The sequence below is a fragment of the Corvus kubaryi genome, unplaced genomic scaffold (genome assembly GCF_017639235.1).
Source record: "Corvus kubaryi isolate FWS band 111438036 unplaced genomic scaffold, C.kubaryi_AGA036_p1.0 133, whole genome shotgun sequence".
Lineage (NCBI taxonomy): Eukaryota > Metazoa > Chordata > Aves > Passeriformes > Corvidae > Corvus > Corvus kubaryi.
The window spans coordinates 30,644,074-30,661,371 of record NW_024580667.1 but is presented as its reverse complement, the minus strand read 5'-3'; the positions used below and the strand labels follow the sequence as shown (position 1 = coordinate 30,661,371).

The 17,298-nt window shown below is 39.4% G+C and overlaps 1 long non-coding RNA gene across 1 annotated transcript; it reads right to left on the bottom strand.

The window, feature by feature from the left end:
- Positions 1–4,825: 4,825 nt before the first annotated feature.
- Positions 4,826–15,838, bottom strand: LOC121670899. The gene is made up of 2 exons (XR_006018322.1): positions 12,359–15,838; positions 4,826–7,562 (listed from the first exon to the last, which is right to left on the bottom strand). It is a non-coding gene; the product is annotated as an uncharacterized LOC121670899 (long non-coding RNA).
- Between the last annotated feature and the right edge of the window lie 1,460 nt (positions 15,839–17,298).

Below are 17,298 nucleotides of genomic sequence, written 5' to 3'. Positions count from 1 at the left end.
CTCAGTTATCTTCTCCTTATTGAAGCTGATATACATCAAGGGACCCAAAATTCATGCAGTTGCTTCAGACCAGCAATGAGTAAAGGAACATCACCAGAGTGGGATTTACAACCTCCTCTGACCACTGTTAAGTACCAGTTCAACAAATCTAAGTTACAGTCACAGGTAGGAGGTAGCTAGAAGGGTTGGAATCTGGTTGGAAAAGGCTGAACATCCCCTTTTGCTGTCATGATGCTGTAATGCTGCAGTACACAAGCACATATGTGCAGCAAAAAGAGGTGTAGCAATAAGCACTCTGGTCTGCAAGGAAAATCAGAACAAAAAAAATATCTGAAACTGCTGGAGAAATAAGACAACATTGTGCTAAACTTTCTGCTGCACCACTGCAGCTTTATAATATTTAACTTTTTGAAAAATTTTAGAATTCAATTACTTTATTTTTTAAATATGTTTCAGAGCCTTAACACATCTAATAACAGCAGATCAATAGGCTCATTGCCCTACAGTGTATCACAGCACCAGCAAATACCTATGTTATGAAACTAAGTGAATTTACTGGAGTGTAAACCCCCAGTGAGTTGTCTGTAATCAGCCAGCAGGCCTTCAGGGCAAGAGAATTAATGTATTTTAATATTTTAGGTTATCTTCCATATGGCATAATGCTATACCCCATCTGTATGTGTGAGTGTGCAAACAAATGTAGGAGGTTTTTTTCCAGAAATAATTTTCCCTTAGTGGAAGCTCACCTGCATTCTAATGTCTTTTACCATCTACTCCTTCAAACAAACAAAACTTGGAGGAGTGTGAGTCTACAAATAGCATTAATGTCTGTAGAGCTGAATTAGATTATTTTGGATTTTTTTCTCTTTAGCTTGTTGGAATACCTATTCTATTCTATTTTAAAGGACTCAACCATTTAAAAAACAAGGCATCCTTGGAAGAGACTTTTTTGTGGAACCTGTCACTGAATCACAAAATAGCATGTTCAAGGCTTCATATAATCATTGTCATTCATATAAGTGTTCTGAAAAAGTTTACCTCTTGTGGATGTACTGGCACGGCAGCCACTGGCCATGGGGTCTCTAGTTGACTTAATGTTCTGAGAAACACAGCTGTTAGTAAGAGCAGGTAAAGGGTGATGCCAAAAGAGAAAAACACATGCACATTCATATTTACATAGGCATTTATACTGGTTCCCATGGAGCAGTACAGAGAACTTTTAATAACTCTTCACAACAGTTGTGGGGAGGAAACAGGGGAGCCAGCATCCCTTGCTGAATCCTCATGCCCTGATCAATGGTCAGGATTTCACCTCCTTGGGTGCCCTGTTCTTAGCTTATGCAGACCTGGTGTGCAGTAAGCTCAGCAGCAGAGGTATCAGTGACAGCTCTGGCAGGGGACCACACAGCTTTCCCATACTTGGCTGCATCAGGCTGAGTGGATCTCCTGTCAGAAACTCAAAGGAAGTAATTTTGGCATCAGCATTAGATAATGTCTACTATTAAAAAATGTAGGTTGCTAAAGATTTAAATTCAGGCTTACTTCACGAGTTGTACAAACTAGGACAGCAACACCCTGCATTTATGCCTGCAATAAAATATTTTTGAAAGGCAGGTTTTTAAGGGAGAGGCTGTAACACTATCAGCACTACCATAGATTCAGCAAGAGAGACTGCAGCCTGATGATCACACATCGGCTGTCATGTATCTTTGTAATAGAGATATTATTTACTACTTCAAGCAAAAATAAATAGCACTATTTGTTTGATCTGTGTCTCAGAGAAGAAACAAACTGCAGAGACTTAGAGTGGCATTGTCAACTACCACTGTTGCATAAATTCTTTTATGAAAAAAGAAACTTTAAAAACAAGTTACATAATAGACCACCTTTTGTAGCAGGCTTTCTTCTGAATCCTAAATTATTAATGAATTACTGATATTATAATAAACTCATTGAAGCACTGGTGCTGTGAACAGGAGGGTGGAATTTACAGAAAAAAACTCCCTTTTCAGAGGCATACTGTCCAGGTAAGTATATGAATTTTCTTGATGACAATTGTGAAAAAAATGTATTTAAAAATGATTTCCTTCTTCCTTTTGTTTTTGTTTGTTTGTTTGTTTTTTGTTGTTGTTTGTTTGGGGAGGGTTGGTTTTTTTTTAAATTATTATTTTGTTTGTTTGCTTGTTTGTATTTTTTTTGGCAGCCACATGGGAAAATACATTTTGCAGGAGTATTGGCAATGGAAGAAATGAGTTTCACAGATGCAGGTGTACTGTCAGGAAAACAGAGACTGTGAAGGTCTTCCATGGAATCCTGTTAGCAGCACATGGCATGACAAGCATTTTTGTGCACTCTGGTGCAGCCATGCGCCATTTTTCAGGGTGTCCCACGGTGGTACAACCTGTACCGCCTCTGCTCCTGCTCTGTGTGAGGAGTTACCGTCAGCCCAGAGATGAAAGTCATCCATCCACAGCCTCAGATTTTGCAGAGCTGGAGGCCAAAGAGTTTGGTGAAAAAGTGGGAAGCAAGTAAAAGCCAGTGTGTGGTTGCAGAACAGCAGGTATTCGAATCAGAAGAGAAGAGAATTTTTACAGAATTGTGGGGGAGAAGTCAGAGGAACTTAATATACCAAATGGTTGAGCCCTATCACCTAATCACACACCTACACTATCCCTACTCATGTTGATTTAGACCATGTCCTCAGCATTCCTCAAAGCCTAGAACCAGTCTTTCACCCCGTTGCTACATCTCTTTGCATAGACCTCCTTGAAGTAATTTTTCTAAGTCCTCATTTTGGGTTGTTGCCAAATGACATGGGTTGGTTATTCATGTTATTTATTCATATATGCCCGTTTCCTACAATTCCCAATCCTTTCTGTTTAACTTATCCTCTATTTTTAATGACCAAGTACAACAGTCATGCTAACTTCTTTCACAACCAAAATAATTTAACAAAAATAAGCTAAGAGAGGTGTGGATTATTTTTACCACATTTTTTTCCTAACTAAACTAATGTCACTGGCTTCTTTCTGACATATCCCATCATTTATATTTCTTTAGTTTTTGTTGATTTTCTACATCAAAGAAAAAGTGAAACAGAGAAAAAAAACAATAAAGCAGTGTAATGGCACAAAACTATAATTTGAATCCATAGTGCATGGCAAGTTCATGCTAGAATCAAAATTATCAGTTACATTTGCAGTTTCCTCAAATCAGTTCCCAACCCACTGTTGCATTTACATTTGATCAGTTTTTAAGTGTACAAACTATTGAAAAAGAGAGTTTCTCACAAAAACTAATGGTGCAGATCACAGTTCTTTTCATTAACTTTTTCACAGCTTGACACTGACAGTTTTAGCTGGGTTGGTTTTTGTTTTGACTTGAAAACTTGCCTTTAACTTTGCCTATTTCTTGGACTAAAAATGTTGATGTTGAGATCTTTTTCAGATAAACAGGTTTAATTCTGGGAGTTGATGATCATCCTGTCCCTATTGATACAGAGCATCAATAGACAGCTCTGTCTTAGACCATGCACATTCATCTCAGTGTGAGAAGTTTTCCTTTGAACATACAATTATATCTACTTAAACAGCAATTCTAATACAATCTTTCATAAGAAATGCATGTGCATATGCATATACATATATCTATACACACACACATGTACTTTTTTGTCTCTAACTGGACTGCCTTCAGAATTTCACTTCCATTGATCCAGGGGTCAATGGGTAAAAGAATAACATCTATCTGTTTCTCTTTAAAGAAACTTTGAATGTATCATAGGCTTGACAATTTACAATGTCAAATAATTGATGATGAATATGTATATTTGAAACTGAAAAACAAAGTGATTTGCATGGGGATTCTAAAGTAAACTGAGGTTAAAATTAGAAAGTGATCCAAAAAGGAAAACTGATCAATCTGCTACTAAATACAAAGGGTTTTCTCCTCAGTGTGTATGCTAATTGGTATTCATTAATTTGTATTCGCAACTTCTCTACAGGGTGTATACTTTATTTTTAGAGAAATTGAGGCAGTCAAAGGAGAGAAGTTCACAAGATTTAACCCTGAAAAAAAAAAAAGAAGAAAGCAATACTCAATCACAGATTCTAGTTCAAGAGTTCCTGGCATGATCACCATCGTATCCAGGTCAGTGCAAATGAAATGGAGCAGTCCTGTCATAACACAAAAGTAGCAGGAGGACTGCTACCTGCACAGACTTCTGGCTCCATAGGAAAAATATACCTCTCTTTCCACTGCCAGCTGAAAAAGTATGAAACCAGGATGAAATTAATGTGTCTGGCTCTCTTTTTAATCTAGTTTTTGTCTGCCTTCTACACAAATCCCTTATTATCTCCTTTTTCTAATTGCAAAAGGAAGGACAGATACACTTGCTGTTATGGTTAAGATTTTTGCTTCATGTTTCATTGGCACCAACACCTACTTGTTCAGTGGCCTGAAGTAACGTGGTCCTGGGTGGGATTTTCCAGAACATGAGGGCTATATTTTATAAAGTTCTTTAGAAATCTGAAGATATAAACAAGCATACAGTTCATTGAGTGACACATATCTTGCCAGTTCAGGCACTTACCAAGATTCTCCAAGGCAACTAATTTTCATGTTTTAGGAACTAAGTGCTAGAAATGGTTAAACACTTTAGGTGAAATGGTTTTCCATTTGCAAAGGCATTTTTTCTCGGATTCAAAGCGTTTCACAGAGATGTGGCAAAGTGTATGACATTTCCTACAACTGAAAGTCAAACTAAATTGGATTGAACTTATCTCATTAAAGTAGACATTATTTCATACAAATAAAGGGAAAAGTATAATTTTACTGTTTTCTTATACTTAATTTTGAAAATTTATTACATATTCAATAATATAAAAAGCTAGACAACAAACATAATTATGTTACAATATTAACAAACAACCTGAAAATTGAATATGTTGGTGCTTCCAAAGTGAAATTTTAGTACTAGGAGAAATTTTGAATCTGTGTTTTGATTTGATATAAAAAATAAACTTCAGAGCTTCCTAAGCAAAGGGAACTTTTGTTTTTTTAAGCAGTTCTAATAAGATCTCTGAAAATCTGGAACTTAGAGCTGGCTTAACTCTGTTGGCTTTCATGCTCTTTGTAATATTCCTAGTGACTTCAAAGGAATCAATTAGCTTAATGCTAAGGATTTTTAAAAATGTCATTCTCTTTCTGTTCACAATCTGTATAATGGGGAAGTGATTAGAATAGCTATACTACAGAGGTATTCTGAAGTTTTAATTAAGTTCTAGAAATTAATTCAGGATCCTGAGATGGAAGAAATGGAAAGAAATAACATCCTCATGTGCTCTGGAGCCTCTGGCTGCAGACTGTGAACCTGTAGCCACTTTTACCACTTGAAAATACAGAACTTTTAACTCCTAACAGTATGATCGGGAGCTAAATGTCTCTCTCTCTAAGTTGCGAAATGAGGAAAATCTTTGTGTATTTAGAAAACTCTTTGCTCATGTTTTGTAACAAGATGTCCAGTAGTCTCAGTCTTCAGTCTTTAGTATTATTCCTCGCTAGGATTCTTTTTGTCAGCCACTTGTAGATGTTCCTCTGACTGCTCAGTCTTCTTTCCATCTCATCAGAATTCCTCCTTTCAATAACAACACAGGCATTTTTATGATAGTTTTTTTTTCATCGTTTCCTGGTGCCTTAAGAAATACTACTTCTGTCTGAGCATGGTCAAGACTGACATCCGTGTAAGTCTGGGTATTGGTGTGCATTCTGACACACTTCTCTTTAGAAGGAAAAGTTATTTAAATGTTTCACTTTCCCACTATGAAATGTCAGCCTCTTTAAAATCTTGAGTGCAAAAGCCCTATGTGATTGGAGATTGCCGGAGAATAGCTACTCCTCCTTTGCTGATCCTTCTGAGACACACTAGAGATGGCACACATCCTCCTGCTTTTGTGAGGACATGACCTCCATATAATCCCCACAAGGCAAAGGTAGATCAAAACTGCTGCAACTATCTCTCTTGGCAGGTTCCCTCAGAGGTGGGCATTCAGGAAACCCCACAATGAAGGGGGTGTTCTCTGCACTGCTGCAGAGGTGAGGGAGAGTGATGATCCATAGACATGGCACTTAGTCAGCAAGTTTTCAGAGTCAACATGTAACAGTTGTCACCCTGCTCCACAGGTAAATTAAATGAGGTGGGTTATATCTACAAACTGAAAGCACACACCTACATGATGCACAAACACCTGCACAGCCATCCTAGACAGGTTTGGAAAGTTTCTAGACAACCTGGTCCACTACGTGTAATACACAAGGCCAGACAACTCATAGTTTCCTTTCCAGTGGATTTTAATACTCACTCGGCTTCCACCCTGAGCCTGACACTGAAACTATCCTTTCTGATTGAAGATATTTCTGTAACTGCACTAACCTCAGAGCTCAGCTGTGGTTTTTTTGCCTCTGGGCACATTTCCTTGCTTGATGGTAAAGTACCTATCACAAATAGTATCTCAGAAACCATTGCCCCTTACTTACAGCATCCTTTGTCCCTACTTCACAAAATACCTCTAATCATAACCCTTTTCTGCCAGATGGGGCCAGTGGGACTGATGCCTTAGGTTTTAACTTTTATATTTTTCAAATCCTGTACTGCCTAGTGTGTAAGTCTGAAGTTTCGTGAGTCCTGTTAGCTGCTGTTCTCTCATGCTGGTTAGACATAACAAACCCTCTCTTAGGTTTGCACTTCAAGGACACTTTGATTGTCCAAAGCCCCAAAATGTGTAAACTAAAAGCCTTTGAAGAGGAGGGGCAAATTTGGGGTAATTACATCATTAACTGAGGTTATAACTGGAGAATTAACCCTGATATACAAATGGACCAAACTTATAAAAGTCTGAAGAGCCCATGACCCAGCGTCCATCTTGGGTGGAGCCCCTCATAGGCTTTGACTGCCCAGGGTGTACTTTTGAAGGCCCTTCAAATAAATACCTACTTTTATTCTCTTATTCTTGTCTAGCCTCTGTTTTCAGGTAGCCACTTCAAGGCATCAGGACTTAGCAGCGGGAGCATGGGCAGGACCCAGGGGCAGGATGTGATGGGTGAGGCTAACACATAGCTGCAGCAGTGCCACGAAACAGAGGAGTGTGGGCCACCTCATCAGGTGTTAATGGGCTATGAAAGGATCATAACTTCTGGTTAAAACCCTCCCTTGCTTCTTTGGTTAATCTGCATCTCTAGTACTTTTCTGATCAAGCAATTTAGAAAACCAGTCTGCTTTAAATGGATTGCATTGTTCTGGGTGGGAAGTGCAAGAGATAATATCACAAAAATACAGTGAAGCTTTGAACTTTAAAATAAGCGTTGGCCACTTAGATTGTCCAAAGCTGAGCAGTTTTCTATCCATAAAATACATTGTGAGAATTAAAGGAGAAAAAAAAGTAGCAATTGGTTTAGTTGTATCCTGAATAAATGGCAACTAAAATATTTCAGATTTAGAAGTGGAAAATTAGACAAATGTCATCCAGATGACTATTTTCATCTTGTTCTTCCAGAGTATTTAGCCCCTGTGAAAACAAAACAGCATTGTTAAAAACAGAAGAATGTGTACCAGGTTAGAAATGCAACAACAACTGTAAAATCTCAAGTTTCTTGTGCTTCTGAGCATAAAATGCCTAATGTGACTGGAATTCCCGTATTATTGTTTTCATTTGCCCTAAACTGCTGTATCACAATTTCACACACAAAGTGGCTGCATTGGGGAAACAGGTAAAATAGTGCCTACTCATAAGGCTTCTGCAGTGTTGGTTGGTTTATAGCCATAAACTGTTATCGTTTATGATTCACCAAGGTGAAAGTATGCAAAAAATATCAGATCCCTCCATAGCTCATGAGTTTTTCTCACGAAATGAGACCTTTTCATGATTCAGGAACTCTGCCTATGCAATGTAAATAGATGCTAAGATGAAGCAACAAGTTTCTTTGAGCTCCATTTCATTGCTGTGATACTAGACATGACTTCAGCACTGCAGAGTCTTTACTCTGCAGGCATCTCTCTTTCTTTTTTGTGTGACACTTAGTTACTGTCTCCAGAATGGGGAAGAAAAAAATAAAATTTTCAGCCTAAACTATTTAACCAAAAGCAAGTATTCAGAATGTAAAGAGTGGATCTCCTGTTTGTGCAATGTAACTGGGAAAACTTTAAAGTTTGTTCTGTCTGTTCCCTTCTTTCTTTCTCCAACAATCTCCCAACCAAACATTTATGGTTATTCAGTTGACAGCCAATAAATAGCAAAGTGTTTGGGGGAAATCTGTAGTTTTTTTGGAAAGAAACCTATAAAAGAAAGAGACGCAGGGAGAAAGAGGAGGAGAGAGAGAGTAATCTGTACACCATCTGTTGCCTAGTGCAATTCATGCTGACACAGGGCTTTTTGACATTTTATACCTCGAATGCAAGCACATAGATCATTTCTACCTTGTACTTTTCCCGTCTCATTATCGGAATTTATTCCCTCGCTTTGTTGTTGGTGGAGTCCCTATTCTAATTGTTTCTTACATGTGCTGTAAATCTGTCCTCCAATCAGTAAAGCCCTGGAACATGAAACTGAGACCTAGCAATTTCCTTTGCTTACCAGTGCATCTGCTGGAGCGTAGTGTTGAAATAAAATGAAACATGTTTGCACTCTTTTTCTGTCATACTGTAATGCGCCTTTCATTTCGCTCAAGGAATTTTTAATATTCAAGCCATACCCTGTGCATGAAGTCATTTCCCTTCGATATAATTGTAATGGTAATACGCATGGCCTAACTGGCAGTGGCACAGCTGGCTGCTTGCCACAGCTGAGCCTCTGACTCAAAGACTTTAATTCTGTCATGCCTCATCTGGTTTTATGTACTCTTTTGTAGTTAGTTCACAAATTTATTCTACGGTATCCATTGAGATGGGCAGGCCATTGACTTTTCTCTAAAGATAGCACACTAAACTAATGAAGGGCACCAAATATGTGCATTGATAACCTGTGTGCATAGTGAATAGAAATCAGATTATAAGTCAATGTGCCTGTGTGGTCAGGACTTATTGACAGATGCTTAGACCCTGATTGTGAAAAGATTTAGTGGCAGTGAATAAAGGTAAGCATAGGCAAAAGTCTTGCCTCATCGCTGCCTGAAGGATCTGCTGTCACAAGTAGCAAGCGGCACAGGGTCTACACAAGCTGCATTAGCAGGCTGTTACCCCACAGGACCATGTAGTGAATTAATAGCTGTGTTTTGTTTTGCAGGTTTTAATTAACTGAGTCTTTCTGTAAAACTGTGGTGTAGGTTCAGTACCAAGGAACTTTTAAAGTATCTCTTCAGGTTCGTTTTCATTTACAAGGTCAGAAAAAAGTTCTTCAGCTTAAACGACAATGTCCTGATGCTTTATACACCTACTGTACCTCTTTCCCTGCATCTATCACTGGGCCCAAAATGCATGCCCCCAAAGTAAGGTTCTGTGTTTATCTTTCTGATTTCATCCCTTTTGGCTTTCACTAAGGCCTTCCATCTTTATTCCTCTAACTCCCCTAAAAAAGTGATTGTTTCAAGAAGCCAGAATGTCTGACCCCTGCTTCCAATTACCCACTGGAAATATACTTCAAATGATGGTTACCATCTTCATCCATCCTCACCTTTCTGAGTCTGCTGTTTGTCTCCTCTCTATTTGTCCACAATAACTTAGAAGGTTTGCTTTTGTCTATAAAGCTCAATGCACATCTACAGAGTTACAAGAGCAATAAAGTGTTGTTTACCAGGTTTATGGATCACTCACTTTCAGTCTATCGTTCAAATGTGAGCTCGCTCTGAAAGTTAAAAGCTGTTGGTGTGAATCAATAAGGACTTCATTTTATGATAGCTGAAATCAATGACCAAGCTTGTTTCTTACTGTGGAAGAAAGGTCTTACTAGCTGCACACACTGCAGATTTTCTTCATCTGATGGTCAAGCCATAATGCTGAAAAAATGTTATTTGAAGAAAAAATTTCATTCAACAGGAGATGAAAATTCTTTTTTAGCTCTGCATTAATTATAACTATTCTAAAATGATAAAGTGAAATTCAAAAGAAAATGCTGATTCAAAATGGAAAAAATATGACTTTAGGGGAATTATAAAGAGTTTGGCCTTCTTTTAAAATCACTTTTTTTTTTTTCTTACCTTTTGGGAAAAAAAATATTGTACCAGATCCTTTTATAGGATTGAGGAAGTAAAAAAAATACAGTAAAGCAAATGAGTTCTGTCAACCTCATATTTACTACCTCATATTTACTCTCAAATAGTGACTCAGCCAATGGGCTGTATAGATCACCTCTGATCTGTATTTTGGGATGCAGGAGTAAATAAGCAGATGTAAAGGAATATTGGCACCTTGGCAAGTGTTGTCCTGATAAGAAACCAAACATAGATATAGTCTACATGTAAACTAAAGTTCACAGATATCATTGCTTTAGGAAAAGAGCATCTCAGCTGTTTCAGGAACATATTCTGCTGTTCTCTTTTGAAGACTGCTTTGGAAATAACAACTACCCCAAACAAGCAAAAAGGTTTTCCAGTTTGAAATCTAGCAGCTGAATGTGGCGGACCTAAAAAGAAAAGACTGAGGGGAGGGGAGAATTCATCGCAGTCTACAACTTTCTTGTGAAGGACAGAGGAGGAGCAGGCACTGATCTCTTCTCTGTGGTGACCAGTGACAGAACCCAAGGGATTGGCCTGAAGTTGTGTCAGGGGAGGTTTAGGTTGGGCATTAGGAAAATGTTCTTCACCCAAAGGGTGGTTGGGCACTGGAACAGCTCCCCAGGGAAGTGATCACAGCACCAGCCTGACAGAGTTCAAACCTGTGTGTGTTCGGGTACATGGTGTGGTTCTTGGGGCTGTCCTGTACAGGGCCAGGAGCTGGACTTGGTGATCCTTTTGAATCCCTTCCAACTCAGGATATACTGAGATTCCGTGAAAACTCACAATTAAAGGGCTTAAATTCTCAAAAAATAATGCCAAATTTCCTTTGAAGTATTCCTTGGTTTATGTACCACTTGAAAAAGAAAATTTATTCACATGCTCCAACTATTAAGGATTTAACTGTAAGCATTTAGTTTGCAAACTCTTGAGTCTCCTCTCCACTGTGCCAATCTTTTCCCCTTCCTTCATCTCAAAAGAATCTAAGTTTGGATTGTGCGCCAACCAACCACTTTCTTAATCTTCCTGATAATCCATGCAACTGACTGATATGATAATAAGGTACAGAAGTTAATTACATTTGGTGAAAGAACAAAAAAATTCATTTAATGCCACCCCCATATCTGAAATACTATTCTGGCCCATGCTGTTCATACATACCCATGTCAAAGGTAGCCTAAGGAAAAAACCACTTGTGCCTCCAGTACATGCTTGTGTTTAGAATTTGCCAGCCCCTGTTACTCTGTTCACAATTTATTTTCTTCATATCAGCTTTAAATATGAAGTAGGTTCCCAATGTTTACTTAAATTTTTCAGTTTTTAAAAATAGTATTGCAAGCATATGATTCTCATAAAGCATTTTGTGCAGGGAGAAAAGTAAGCCTAGAGGCAAATCCTGTAACTCTCCAGACTGTAAAGACAGAATGATGACAAATTGTATAAATATGTGCAAATTGTCCAAATGATGTCATGTATTCAGGCTTGCAAAAGGCAGGAAGAATACTTGAGTCTGAGGTCAGCACAGACTCTGTCTTGGAATAAAATTGAGCAATTAGATTCAATTTGCTTAAATTTATCACCAAGAAAAATGTTTTGTTTAATCTTAATCTTCGTCTTATTTTTCAAGCATTTTAGAACCTACTGTATTAGTACATCAGTGAAGGCCCCCAGTAAATTCAGGAAAAGCCTGATAGCAGTATGCATTAAGCAGGCTGCCTGTTGGAAAGGATTGGTGAAGTAGGGCAGCATACTTGTGACCTACCACATTAAACTTCTCTATACAATTTAAATAGCAAATTGCAGACCCTTGTAAAGGTGGGGGTTTTTTTTCTTGAAACAAGCACTTTAGATTACTTGGGAAAATTGCATACTGAAACTTTCAGGGGCTAGATGACAGGAGTACATTCTCTGGGCTCCAACTGGTCTGTAAATGCTTATACTGAAGTATTTTTGATTTACATTACACAGATCTTCGTTTCTCTCTTCCTCTTTTTCTCCCTCTCTCCTTCTCCACCCCTCCCCTTTCAGTATCAAGGTCAACCTTCTCCAATTATTTGTCTGCAAACCATTTCTTTCTTCAAGTTTTCCCATTTACATTACATAGGTCAGTGTCTCCCTGGGTCAAGCTGCTTCAACTTCCACTGCATTATTTTCTCACCTTCCGATGCTTTGCTTCCTCTCTCATCTCACCCTCCACCCAGAGCCCTTCCAGGTTTGGTGAGAGCAAATTACTGTAAAAAGGGAAAGAAAAATGGATTGTTTCTGCTTTCCTGACAAACTTCTTCTAGCCACAACCACTGGAACACAGGTCCAGCTGAATGTGCAGGTGTTTTTTAACTATGCATTGAGCTGCTTGTTGTCCCCTCACAAATACATCTGCTTGTAGTGGGGAAAATTCATTATCTGTTTTTCAGGTTGCATACTTTGGTGGTGGGTGTGGATGTCTGTGTAGACCCTCTCAAACCTACTGATGTCTGAACACTTTGGAGCACCTCAGTAATATTCACCTGACAGATTGCTAAACTGTAGTTTTTGACAGTAGACCTCCATTCCCAATATCAGCTGGACTTTAGTTCCTATTACTAAAAGAAACAAACTTATATTTACTTATTTTTATAGGTTTAAGAATGAATGTCCAAAGAGAGAAGGGTGACAAATTAAAAACCCAAAACATTAAAATACATCTGTTGTGGCTCTGCCTGTGTGACACACAGGGTTTGGTATATTAACAGTAGTGCCTGCTGCATTTGAGAGGTCAAAGAGATTTGTTGTAAATATATAATATGCACTTGCCTCTATCTCGGGATCAGAGTGCCTGCACACTTCTGTGCGCTGTGACTCACACAAGGAGTCGATGTGAGTAAAGGTTTGCTTTCTAGCCTGCCTGCTTAGGAAAGAAATTAAGAACAGATGGAACCTGTTACAAAAGAATTTCTAAAGTACGAGCTTTAAAAATGGTTGTGTTTTTTTAATTTTTTTTTTTTTTAAGAAAAAGAGAAGCTCTTGCAATGTTAGTGGGATGATATGTGGTGTACAGCTAATTTGGCATCATGCAATTCGATCTAACATCAAGTTAACACTGGAGCTGCTAAATGAGCTATTCTCCAAACATGTTTCAGCTGCATACCTTAAAGCCCCTGTAACTGTTACTTTTAAGAGTGCATTAAAAAGGTTGTGAAAACTGCTCCTTGAAATGATTTCTACAACAGGATCTCTGCAAACTCACAGCTGGAGGCTATCAAACACACACCTCCCTAATAGACAACACTGTGTGTACAATTAACACATTAATTTATGGAGTAAACTGATCAGGGGAGACTAGAGCTTCAAAGCCAAACACCCACCATTAAGGAAGAAGTGAAGTTACATGGCAGGAGCTGCCTTGCTCACTGCAGCCCTTCCTGACACATAGCCCTTCCTAACACAAAATGCCTGTGCTGCTGAGCTCAGAGGTTCTCCCTGGTTCCTGTGCCCAGGTGCATGCCTCTGCCAGACCCCAATTCCCAATGGGGATAGGAGCAAGGTATGCTCCTCCCCATCCTATTCCTCAGTCCTCGCCTTGGCATCAAAGAACACCTTGGGCCATAGACCAGACAGGCATGCTGCAACAAAATACTCCACCTGACTGACTAGGGAGGAGATGAATAGCACATATCTCCTGTCTGCATGATGTATCCAGCACAAAAATACCCAACCAGCCAAAGACACCATAAGACAAACCAGCATGATAATTTCACATTAGGAATACTTTGCGTATGTCTGTCAGAGCAGAGCATGGTTTCCTTGCTGGGTTTATGCCCCACTCTTACATGGAAGGGGAAAGTTCGGTGCAGAATGAGGCACAAGGCATCCTGCTTTAAGCATGGACCCACCAAAAGTCAATCTCATTCATCATGTCAGGACTCAGAATTAGCCAGGGAGGAAGCAACATGACCTGGCTAACCATTGTCACTTCTCAGTGTTGGAGACACAGGTCTGAATTGAAGATGCAGGACTTGGAAACGCCTCTTAGAGTGGGATGTTTAGGCTTTTTCTGCAGAAGTCAGCCTCGACCTTTTTTTTTAATATGTCAGGATTTAGGCTCCTTTTGTATTATAACCTGTTGATTAGAGCATTCATGAGGAACTGGTTGACTCATGCTGAAGTCTCAACCAGAGGCATTCAGATTAATCCATACAGCCAGGTGTGATCTACACATTTTGTCAACGGATGTTTTGCAGAGCACCACTCCACTTTGTCTTTCTCCTGCTCTCAACCTTCCCAGCCCCACCTGATTTTCAGGACCTGCCTCCCTCTGATGCCCTCTCCAGGCATGTTCTGCACATCAGCAATTACCCCTGCTTGTGGAGTTAGAGTCCTCTGGGCTCTCCTTCTGGGTGTCTCCCAACAGGAGACAAGTACTAAGATTTTCATGCTCAGAATGAGTTGCTGGGGTTTTAGTTCTTTGTTTTAAAGTCCAACACCAGCTATCATCTTTCTCTTTCCACTGTCTACAGCTCCTCAGAGGACAAAGCAATTGGATAATTCCTCCATCTCAGAAGGATCCTGTACTTGCCCACCACACACACTCCCGTATCTAGAGGTAAATGCAGTGACTGTGGGCACTAAGGGCTAACCAGATCACCAGTGAGGAAAAAATGACCTGCCTGAAGGAAGAGAAGCTCAACCTTGAGTAACCAGAGAAGCAGTTCTTAACATTACTGTCTCTGAAGAGAGCAATGACTGAATGGTCTGGCCAACATTTGTTAGTGTGGTTCATCATTTGATTAATTTTTGAGGTCAAAATAAGAGTGTTGCTGAGAGAGATTCAGATACTTAGAGGTTACGGGTTTGTTTTCTTATTTACTTCCATTGCCACAGCCACAATAGACATGGGCCGGGTGCAGGCCCCATGAATTTTCCTTTGGTGGGTTTGGGTTTTTTGTGTAAAACCCATAACTGCCGACTCTGACACTACTGGCCATAGATTTTCACTTCTGTGAGTCATTTACCTCCCCTTACACATTTTGCTGCTGACTTCCTGTGGAGTCAAAAGGAATTTGGTCATTTGCTCACAGTTTCTGAATCTACTGAGTTTCCAAGCACTTGAAAATCCCAGACAAGTGGTCATCTGCTTGTATAAAGCTGCTTAACATCTCACATTCATGCTGAGTGCACTGAGCTTGCTGAGCATGCAGAGATATATTTCACAGTGACAGCACAGGAAATCAGGTGCATCCTGGGTATTCTTGGATTCTTTGTCTATAAAATTCTGCATAAATCCTGAGTAGTTTGATGGACCTAGGGCACAAGTTTACCTGTTTTCTGATTCACACAGCACCTATAGATTCACAAGGATATCTATCCACCAAAGAGAAAATTATTTGTTTTTCTAACCTCATTTAAGGATTTCAAATCTAAAACCAATTTCACCTTCTGTCCTACTTTTCTTCATGCCTAAAAGGTCTTTTCCTTCAATGGCTAGCATATTCACAGCTCCTCTTTGCTAAATAACTTAATAGTGTGTCTGTTAAATACTTCCCTTTATAATCCATCTTTCTTCCACTTTGACCAGTTTTCCTCTTTTTGCCCTAGAAATACCCCTGCCAACTCTAGACTTCTGGTCCAACATGCTCATTTTGCAAAACTTCTACTGCTGCTAAAATGACAGGCACAGGACTCCCTGCAGTGTACGCTGTTCAGAGGATCAGTGGGGTCTTGCTTTTTCAAACAACGGCAGCAGGAAAATTCAAGCAGGGAATGCTTGACTTTTCAGAAGGGAAAGCCAGCCAACAAGAGCAAGATGCTCCTGGCTTCTCCAAGTGGCATGGAGAGAGGGGGCAGGAGGCTCTGCAGGAGCAGGCAGCCATAAGAACCAGACTCAGCCCATCTGCCAAGTCTACCACTTTTAACATTTGAGATGTTGGCAGGTATGAAGCCAGAGCATGGTTTCAAGAGCACTTGTAACACCTTGGACTTCTCTCACACCTCCAATATTCACTGACAGCTCTCATTAAATTAATCCCTATAAAGCAGTGGGGATTTGAACAATTTTGCCACTCTCTCACAAGGTGTTACACCTCTACTTTACCACCATTAAGAAGCCTGGCCACCCAGTCTCTTATCCCAGAAAAACCAAGTACTTGAAAAAAAATCCCGTCAACAGAATTCTAGCAAAAACAATGTTGCCCAGGGAAGTCTAACCAACAGCTAACTCTCATGGACTCAGAATAAACAGAGACCTACAAGAAGCCATCATAAAATCAACATTTTAATGGAAACTGAGGGAGATGTTCTTATAAAATTCAAAACAGTTGCAGCCATGGAATATATCAATTTCTTTAGAAGAAAAGTTTCCCATACAATGATTTAAAGCTTTGTAGTTGAATTTTGTTTTTTAAATTTCTCACAAGCAGTGTTTATATGTGCTGTCCCTGGACTGGGCCCTTAGGCTATGAGTGAACATGTTGCCTTGGTTAAACCATTTTTAACTCTGGATGGAAACAAAAATCTATTCACCACCATTTTCAAGCTAAAAAAGTTTAGACTCTGCCTCAACTCCAAAAATTACTTCATAAAAGTGTTTTCTGCCAAGAGATCACGAGGTAAAATTAATGACATTAAATTATTTGCCTGTCTTCTCCTTTTGCCTCTGCAATGCCAAACTGTCCTTTCCTCTAATACACATCATCAGAAAAGCAGCTAGAAATAAACCTGTGAAAGTCCTGCTGTGATAAACTTATGAGACACAAGGGATTCTGGAGAGCATGACTTGTCTGCAGTGATGGCAGAAAGATGCTATATTCACCTTGCCAGCATCTTTTCCTGGAATAACTAACCCCTTTATTTTACGCAGTAAGGCTCAGTCACATCTGAGAAGCCTTATTAGCCACCAGGAACTAATAAAAAATAGCCTGAAAGTGAAATATTCTCTGTCCAAGAACATGACCCCTTCAGACAAGTTGTCATGGAATATGGAACATGGACGACTCACCAAACAAACTTTTGTGCTGCTGACCCCTGGAAAGCCAGACATAATAGGGAACACATGCGATCACTCCTCATGGATACCAAAGACAATTTTCATAACTAATCAAAGAGCAAAATTCTTCTTTTCAA